Consider the following 8437-nt stretch of genomic DNA (forward strand, 5'->3'; position numbering starts at 1 on the left):
TTTTGCACAAGAACTGGAAGGACTTTCTATTATGAACTTTTCTTACCAACATAACTTAAAATAGAGCACTGGTTTATAACACAGATATTTTCTAAATCCATAGTAATTGGTTTTAAGATTGCTCACTCTCTTGCATACAAGATGCAAAATGCAAAGCTGCTGTTCCAAAAGGTCTTGCAGAACAATGACAGTACAATTATGATGGCCCACTTTCCCAGAATCTTCATGATTGCATTGTGTTTTGGTACCAAAACTCTATACAGTAGAAGCCATAGTTAGCATATTTTAGAACGATAACAAGCTTGAAACAACTGCATGCAAGATGGATAAATGGCTCTATAAAAGGATGTATCTGTGCTATAGACCCAGGGTTCTGTAGACATAGTTGGTCACAGGTGAAAAAGGAATGACTTTCATGGGTGCACTCTTATTATAGATTAAAGAGTAAGCCTGGCCTTTTTTCAGTTTTCTGAAGATATTATAACAAGTATCCACCTTCTGCTTTAAGAAGACAATATGTAGAAAAAACATAGACCCTGTAAAGGTTTTCAGGTTGGAGATACTTCAATAAAGGCATCATAGAAAAGGTAACCTAGCTAAAAATATGCATGCAATGTACAATCTGGGAAAGGTTGGTGGGGGCTGGGTGAATCAATGATGAAAAGGGATCTGGGTGTCCTTGTGGATCACAGACTTGATAAAAGCATGCAGTGCCAAACCACAACTTCTAAAGACAGATAGACACAGAAATATTATATTACAGAAATTTGAGAAAAAAGACATTTTACAACTATATAAAAGCATCAGCATTGCAGCATATTAAATAGGATGTTCAGATTTGGGTATGATATACAGAGAATAGTTAAGCTGAAAAGGAGTGTGGTGGCCCTCTTCAGCCTTCAGAAAAGATAAAAGCAAAATAACATTTTGGAAAAATAAATAAAAATGATGCAGCCTAGAAAGTGAAATAATAAAAAAAAAGCTCTTGTCGCAACGCTCCCATCCTCTACAAGGCTGTCCCTTGCAAAGTTACCACTCTAAAAATACCACTCCTTTTTTGGGCTGAATGATAGCTAGCAATTGTATTTTTTTTTTAAGCTAGAGTTTAGTTTTGCTTTAATTGAAATTCTAATAAGAATAAACTTTATTGCCTTTAAAAGCACATTACAAGGAAAACACAGGATAAAATAAAAAAGAAGAAAAGGAATAATTACATGAAAGCTTGTCCAAAGAAAAAAGTTTTTAGATTTGGTTTAAATGAGTTTAGCGATGACTCTTTGATGTTCTTTGAAAGTGAATTCCAGAGTTTTGGTGCATAACAGGAGATGGCTATAAGACACAAAGAAGACCAGAATTTGAGATGAGGGGGTTACGGCGGGGGGAGCAATTTGATAAGTTCACATAGATAATGGGATGCCAAGCCATGAAGAGCCTTAGAAGCAAGAGCATCTTATCCCCTTTTTGCCAGTGCCTCCCGGACCTTTAAGAGTTTCAGAAGCCGGGAAGCGGAATGGGTTTTAGGGTCATGTGACCGCACCCCACAAGTTTTCTATTGGATTAGGATCCGGGGATTAGGATAGTCACTCTATAACGTCAATCTTGTTGGTCTGGAATCAAGATGTTGCACGTTTACTGGTGTGTTTGGGGTCGTTGTCTTGTTGGAACACTCATTTCAAGGGCATTTCCTCTTCAGCATAAGGCAGCATGACCTCTTCAAGTATTCTGATGTATTCAAACTGATCCATGATCCCTGGTATGCGATAAATAGGCCCAACACCGTAGTATGAGAAACATCCCCATATCATGATGCTTGCCCAACCATGCTTCACTGTCTTCACAGTGTACTGTGGATTGAATTCAGTGTTTGGGGGTCATCTGACAAATGTCTCCGGCCACTAGACCCAAAAAGAACAATCTTACTTTCATCAGTCCACAAAATGTTGCGCCATTTCTCTTTAGGCTAGTCAATGTGCTCTTTGGCAAATTGTAACCTCTTCAGCACGTCATTTTTTCAACAGTGGGACTTTGCGGGGGATTCTTGCAGATAGCTTGGCTTCACATAGGCGTCTTCTAATTGTAACAGTACTCACAGGTAACTTTAGACCTTCTTTGATCTTCCTGGAGCTGATTGTTGGCTGAGTCCTTGCCATTTTGGCTATTCTTCTATCCATTTGAATGGTAGTTTTTCACTTTCTTCCACGTCTTTCAGGTTTTGGTTGCCATTTTAAAGCATTTGCAATCATTTTAGCTGAGCAGGCTATCATTTTCTGCACTTCTTTATAAGTTTTCCCCTCTCCAATCAACTTTTTAATCAAGGTACACTGTTCTTCTGAACAATGTCTGGAACGACCCATTTTCCTGAGAATTTCAGAGAGAAATGCACTGTAACCAGCATGTACAACATTTGCTGCCTTCCTTCCTTAAATAAGGGCAATAATTGGCACCTGTTTTTCAAAGAATGAATGACCTCACTAATAGAACTCCACACTGCTATTATTTTAAAAATGCCCCTTTCAATTAGTGATTCAATTACACAGAATCAGCAGCATGCATGTCATGACTGTTGGGTCTGTTGGATTTCTATTACTCTACTACACCTGCTAGTAAATTATTTGCTATGTAGAAATATCATTTCTACCCAAAACAGTGATTGATCAGGTTAGTGATGTCTGACTGCTATTATTTTGAACACAACTGTATGTATTTTCAAATGGTAAGCAAAATATGCGGCCGCTCGGCGTCAAGGCGCAGACACCGAGAGGCTCCATTTTGCGTAAGCTCGGCGTCTACGGGTTAAAGTCTATGCAAACCCTGATGGGTAACCAGCGCAAGGACTCCATGATAGGGGTAATATGATCACTTGTACCAGACCTAGTGAGGATTCTAGCTGCAGAATTGAACATGTACATATTGAACTGTACATATTGAAGTCGATAAATAGTGGATTTAGCTACACCAGCGAGTAGAGCATTGCAGTAGTCAAGTCAGGAGAACACAAATGTATTCAGCTTTTCAGCTACAGATCAGCTTTTCAGCTACAGTGTATGATAGCAAATGAAAATATTCGCCCTTCAGATCAGGTAATCAAGGAACATTGAGAAAAGTCAGAGTATAGAAATTGAAAGTATATTTAAACATCAAAACAAAAATGTAATATTTTGCAGTTTACCCATCCTTAGATGTGGTGTCATATTTTTCAGACTTCATTATATTTTCATCTGTGATCCTGCCATTAACACATTTCCTTTCCAAGGGTGACAATGCTTGCTCACTATACTGCATCTATAGATGAACATTGCTTGAGAATTAGGTACAAAGAGAGTGTAAAGGAAATTATAAGCTCATGGATTTCTGGCAGGATCAATAGGTATTTTTGGCATTTGTCTAACAGATATAACTAAATTACTTTAACAGTGTATTTAACAAAAGGAAGCAAGTAAGAAAAGTTCATTGTTAGGGTTAACATACAGTTTAACTAAATCCCTTACGCGGATTGACATATAATAGGAACATACCTACCTTATAAGTGTAGTACTCACCCCCCAAAAGAGACACTGATAATTGGGCTTTTCCAGATGCTGCTCCAGGGGGGTGCTTGGGTATGCTTTAGCACCCCAAAAATTCTCAAAGCCTGCCAACAGCAACCCAATCAGGAGCCACGCTGGGTGCCTCAGGGAAGAGGTTCATAGTGTGCAGCCTGGGTCTCCTGCCTGGCCTTGAGCATGACTTTGGGCAGACCCTGCTTTCTGACGCATGTAGTGCTCCCAGCCCTGTGTACAGGTGCTCAAGAACTAAAGAGGTGCTTCCTCTAGCCATGCAACCATTAGCCTACGTGCCTGCTTGCTGGCTGACCAGCCCATCTGCTCACTGCCACCGATGTCAAATTACATTGTAAGTATACTCTGGATTGGAGAGGAGCACATTGTAATGTTTGTAAAAGAACATACTTTCAGAACACCCAGTGGGAGGGGCAAAATGTGTCAGGTGAGAGCTGCTGGTGATGTAATTTCCGGGAGGTGGAATGCACGCCAGTGCGCTACTTCCGCTCCGGTACTTGTATGCTTTTCTATTTGTTATTACATGTTAGTGGAACATGATTTTAAAGCTAATTTTATAGAAACGGTATTTCACTATATGGGCCCTCCTCTTTTTACACTATGCACTGACCATCAATGTAAGGGCACATTCATACATGCAACTATCATTGGTGCTGTGGAGTGGTGGATAATATTCAGAGGGCATTTGACAGGCAGTAAGGAGGTAATATGCCACCACAAAAGAATTCAGTTGAAGAGCAGCTACAGCCTGGCCCCATTTATCTTTAGCGAGTTTGGTGACGGTACCACCCAACAAATGTGGCATGCTGATTTAGATTTGCCGCAGCTGTGATGCTTTGCTGTGCACAACCCTGAGTGGCTTTCATCTCCTTGTTAAAGTTGGCGGTATGGGGGGGGGGGGGGGGGGTTGTTTTAGTAAGATTTCAGAAAAATCTTGGCAACCTTGCAGATTGTATATCTCAAACCACGGGGTCTGGATTCAGCAGGTACACTAGGCTCTGTAGTCTCACAGCACAAGATTCACTGGCAGTAGCAGTCCCACTTTAGCGGCCAGCTTATGTGTTCTGTCCCCCCCCCCCCCCCCACCAGCTAAGCCTGGGCTTTTAGTCCTCTTGATTTGTGCCCATCTTCCAGTTTCTAGGACTTAAAGTCCTACTCTGACTCTGTTTTGATTAAGGCTGCTCTCCCATTGACTACATTCCCCATGAGTCTTTTTACTCATGGCAATCACTGCCCATTCTCCAGGTGCAGTTGGCTGGGCTTCCTTACAAAGACTTTTCTGCAGCCAGCTCAAGTTCCTTAAAACTGCCCCTCTGTATATCCCAGCCCTCTGTCCTATCTAGCAGCAGGAGATAGGAAAATGAAGGGCCATACAGTTTCTTAGCTGTGCAACTTAAAGGGTCATGGTGCCAACCTGGCTACATAAGGCACCTAAACAAAAGCAGTAATCTTTCACCAAAATTCCAGTGCCTGGTACCATTCATCAATGGTTCCATCTCTTTCCATCTAAAGTAATATTTTACTTTTAGGCCCCTTCCAGACAGGTGTGTTCTGGTCAGTCATTCAGCCTGCCAGTTTTTCAGGCAGACCTGATAGGCAGACCAATCCATCCCTAATCAGAGGTGGGGGTAAAAAAAAAACTTGTTCAGGACCTCCGAAAAAAAAAAACCACACACACCACAGGAGAGGACTCTATCCTCTTCCATTTAGACGAAGCAAATTGATGGTAGCTGGACAGCATAGTCCATTTATGCCCAACCACCAATAGAGCAGAGTAGGCTCTGTCTGTGTCCGCTCAGCAGATACCGAGCAGATATAGATGTGTCATCTGCCCACTCTGCTCCAAGCAGCAGAGGATCAGCTCACATTTGAAAAAGGGCCTTACAGAAAAAATGAAAAGGTGAACACCGTACATCTTTCCACCATACAGCGGAACTCTCACAAGTCAGTGTACCTTCCTTACAGTATAGAAAAAGGTGTAATCAATGGAGTACCTACCTTACAGTATATAATGCAAAATGATCATCAGATAATGACACTTGCATTGAAATAAATTATTTAGCCACAGTTTTGCAATAATATTAATAGCATGTATGGTTCTTGCCTTTCAGCATAAGTTTGTTCCCAAGCCAAAGCATTTTGTATACAGTAAACTAATATTTGATCACAATGTGCCACACTTTACAACTGCAGTCCAGATAGCATAAATAGTTTGAACAGGCTTATGTCATCTGCCTCAGAAGTAGATAAGCAATTGTTCAACAAGTATGATTCCTAAGCAATAGGTGCTGGATCATACCTGTCAGTAGCTAGGAGTTAATGTTTGTAAACTGTCAGTCTTCCTGCTTCACTTCAGGCTGCATGGGTTTAATTTCCCTTTCAACCACTGCAGCTATACTCAAGTCCAGTGTCTCTGTGTGTGGGAATAGGGAGGGAAGGAGCACTTTATCTCTCAGTGAGGCTCCCCTGCCTTTTGTGACCTCACCAGTGACCTAATACAACATGTTTCAAACAGTAACTGATCTTTGTCAAGGAGGGATCACTGGGTGTGGGAAAGCTGCTCTCCCACTAAAGACAAAGATCATACAATAACCTGTGCAAAGTTATGCCATACGCCTCATGTTTACACCCAAACAGAAATGTCAAGATTTACCCTACAATTGGCTGTGCATACAGGGTAACAAACGACACCATAATATTACGATTAATGCACATCCTATGCAGGTGAACATTTTAAATTTAGTATTGGAAAGAATAATGAAGGGTAAAACGCCTGTTTCTATCTCAGTTTGTGTCTGCAGGTAGATTCACCTTCTCTATATGTCCTGATTACCATTGTCACTAAGACAGCAAGTAATAGAAAAATCGAAAGTTTTACAGTTGTCACCAAACCAGGAAGAGAGGGGAAATCTTGCAATGTTGACACCTGTCCTGATGACAACTGCTTAGACGAGGACATCCTTTCAATTTAAAGCCATTTCCTCTCAATTAATGTTGAGTCTCTAGGACAGGCAGTATAGGAAACCTCCCAACAAGACACAGACTACATGGGAAAAAACTGACTCATGGACATGTTGGAGAACTTGAATTTAACATTGAATACAATCAGAGCAGGAGCTCTCAGCCTTAAATACCAATGTGCTGACAAAAATACAGTAGGCCAACTGGATTGTTTGCACAACGACTAAGTGTAAAAATACTCACACTAAAACTCTGTGTAATATGCTAGTACTACAGAATTATTGTACCATGTTGCCAGATTCACATACCTCCTTTTCCAGCTTTCTGTAATTTTCTTCTTTTATTCTGGTTATTTTTTTCTTATTTGTTGTGGAAACATTTCCCTATATATAAAGCTGAAGTTTAGTCAAAAAAAAAACAAAAAACAACACCTTTTCTGTAACTTAAAGAAGAACTTTAGGCAAAACCTTTTTTTCACTTTGCATACAGTAAGGGAGGGTTATAACCCAACAGTTTATTTTTTGCCATCTGCGTCCTGTTGGGGAGATTTACCTTGACTTCCTGTCCTATAGCAAAACAGGAAGTAAGAGGAATTCCCTGCAAATTAAGGGAATTCCTTGGGGACCAGGTCTTAAGAACTGGTGTCCCCTTTGGAAAACGTTTCCTCTATTACGTTTCTACGGACAACCCAAAATTTTGGGTTTCTTTTACTTTCACTTTTGTTAATAATGGAAAAACAGGACAAATAGATAGGGTGTGACTCTCTAACGGGGCACAGACAGCAATAAAAACTGACAGGTGCTCTAATCCCTCTCCACTCTATCCAAAAGTTAAAAAAAAGGTTTTGCCTTTAGTTATACTTTAAAGTGAGCTAACTGACCTGTAATGAAGGTTGTCCTGTGCTGTCCGGGCAACTGGATCCTATAGACATCTTAACTTCAGGGTGACCTGTTCTCTTCCTTTCTCTGAACTTCTGGCACTGTAGCGGTTAATAGCTTTGGGTCCTCTGTGAAGCTACTTTGATAAATTTCCCACTGAGGACTCAACTCATCAGGAACGTTTTCACTGCAGCTTCACAGAAGACCCAAAGCTATTAACCACTGCAGCGCCAAAAGTTTAGAGATCGGAAGAGGGTGGGGCATCACTGCACAGGATCCAGCTGCTTGCATAAGGTGGGAAAGCGTTCATTACAGGTACTAGCTAAAGTTTAGCTAAACTTCAGCTTAAATTGTGGCCCCAATGTTTTCCATGCTCTGCATATACAGAAAACTTTAGTTCTTACTTAGTCCTAGCTCTATTTTGTGTTGTGTTACACAGTTCTATAGGTAAGAATCCCAGTCTTAGTGTTGTTCTCCAATCCCTCTGTAGACTACAGAACACGTTCTTATGTTGTAAAGAAGTACAAAAAGGAGAAAATCTTTAGTCCTAAACATGTTCGCATTGAACACAGTTTGAGAAAGTGTTCTCGCCCCAAGATAGGTAGGTTAAAAGATAGGACAGGATAAAGAAACAAAGCCTGAAAAAAAAAAAAAAGAAACAATTGCAACCACCACTTCTAAGGATAGGTAAACTGCAATATAAAAAATGTTTGTACTTTTATTTAAATATGCTTCAATGCTAGGTCGATGGTAGCAGAAATAGTGTTACAAAATTGCAGTGAATTTAATCCGTTTGAGTTTACTTTTTTCATAGACAATACCAATATAAAACAATAAACATAATGTGTATGAAGTAAATTAGAAGAAAACTCTTATCAGTAAAATAAAAGAAGTGAATAAAATTAATTAAAAAATGCATGGAAATGAATATATTGTAGGTGTTCCGCTTTTGTGATTTGATGGTAATGTGTTGTACAGCAATATAGTATGAATGTGGATGTATATGAGTGTAAAAGAAATTGTACAGTAACTGAACTGTGA

Source organism: Staurois parvus, unplaced genomic scaffold (assembly GCF_062004578.1).
Source record: "Staurois parvus isolate SC_StPar_1 unplaced genomic scaffold, SC_StPar_1.0 ptg000229l, whole genome shotgun sequence".
Classification (NCBI taxonomy): domain Eukaryota; kingdom Metazoa; phylum Chordata; class Amphibia; order Anura; family Ranidae; genus Staurois; species Staurois parvus.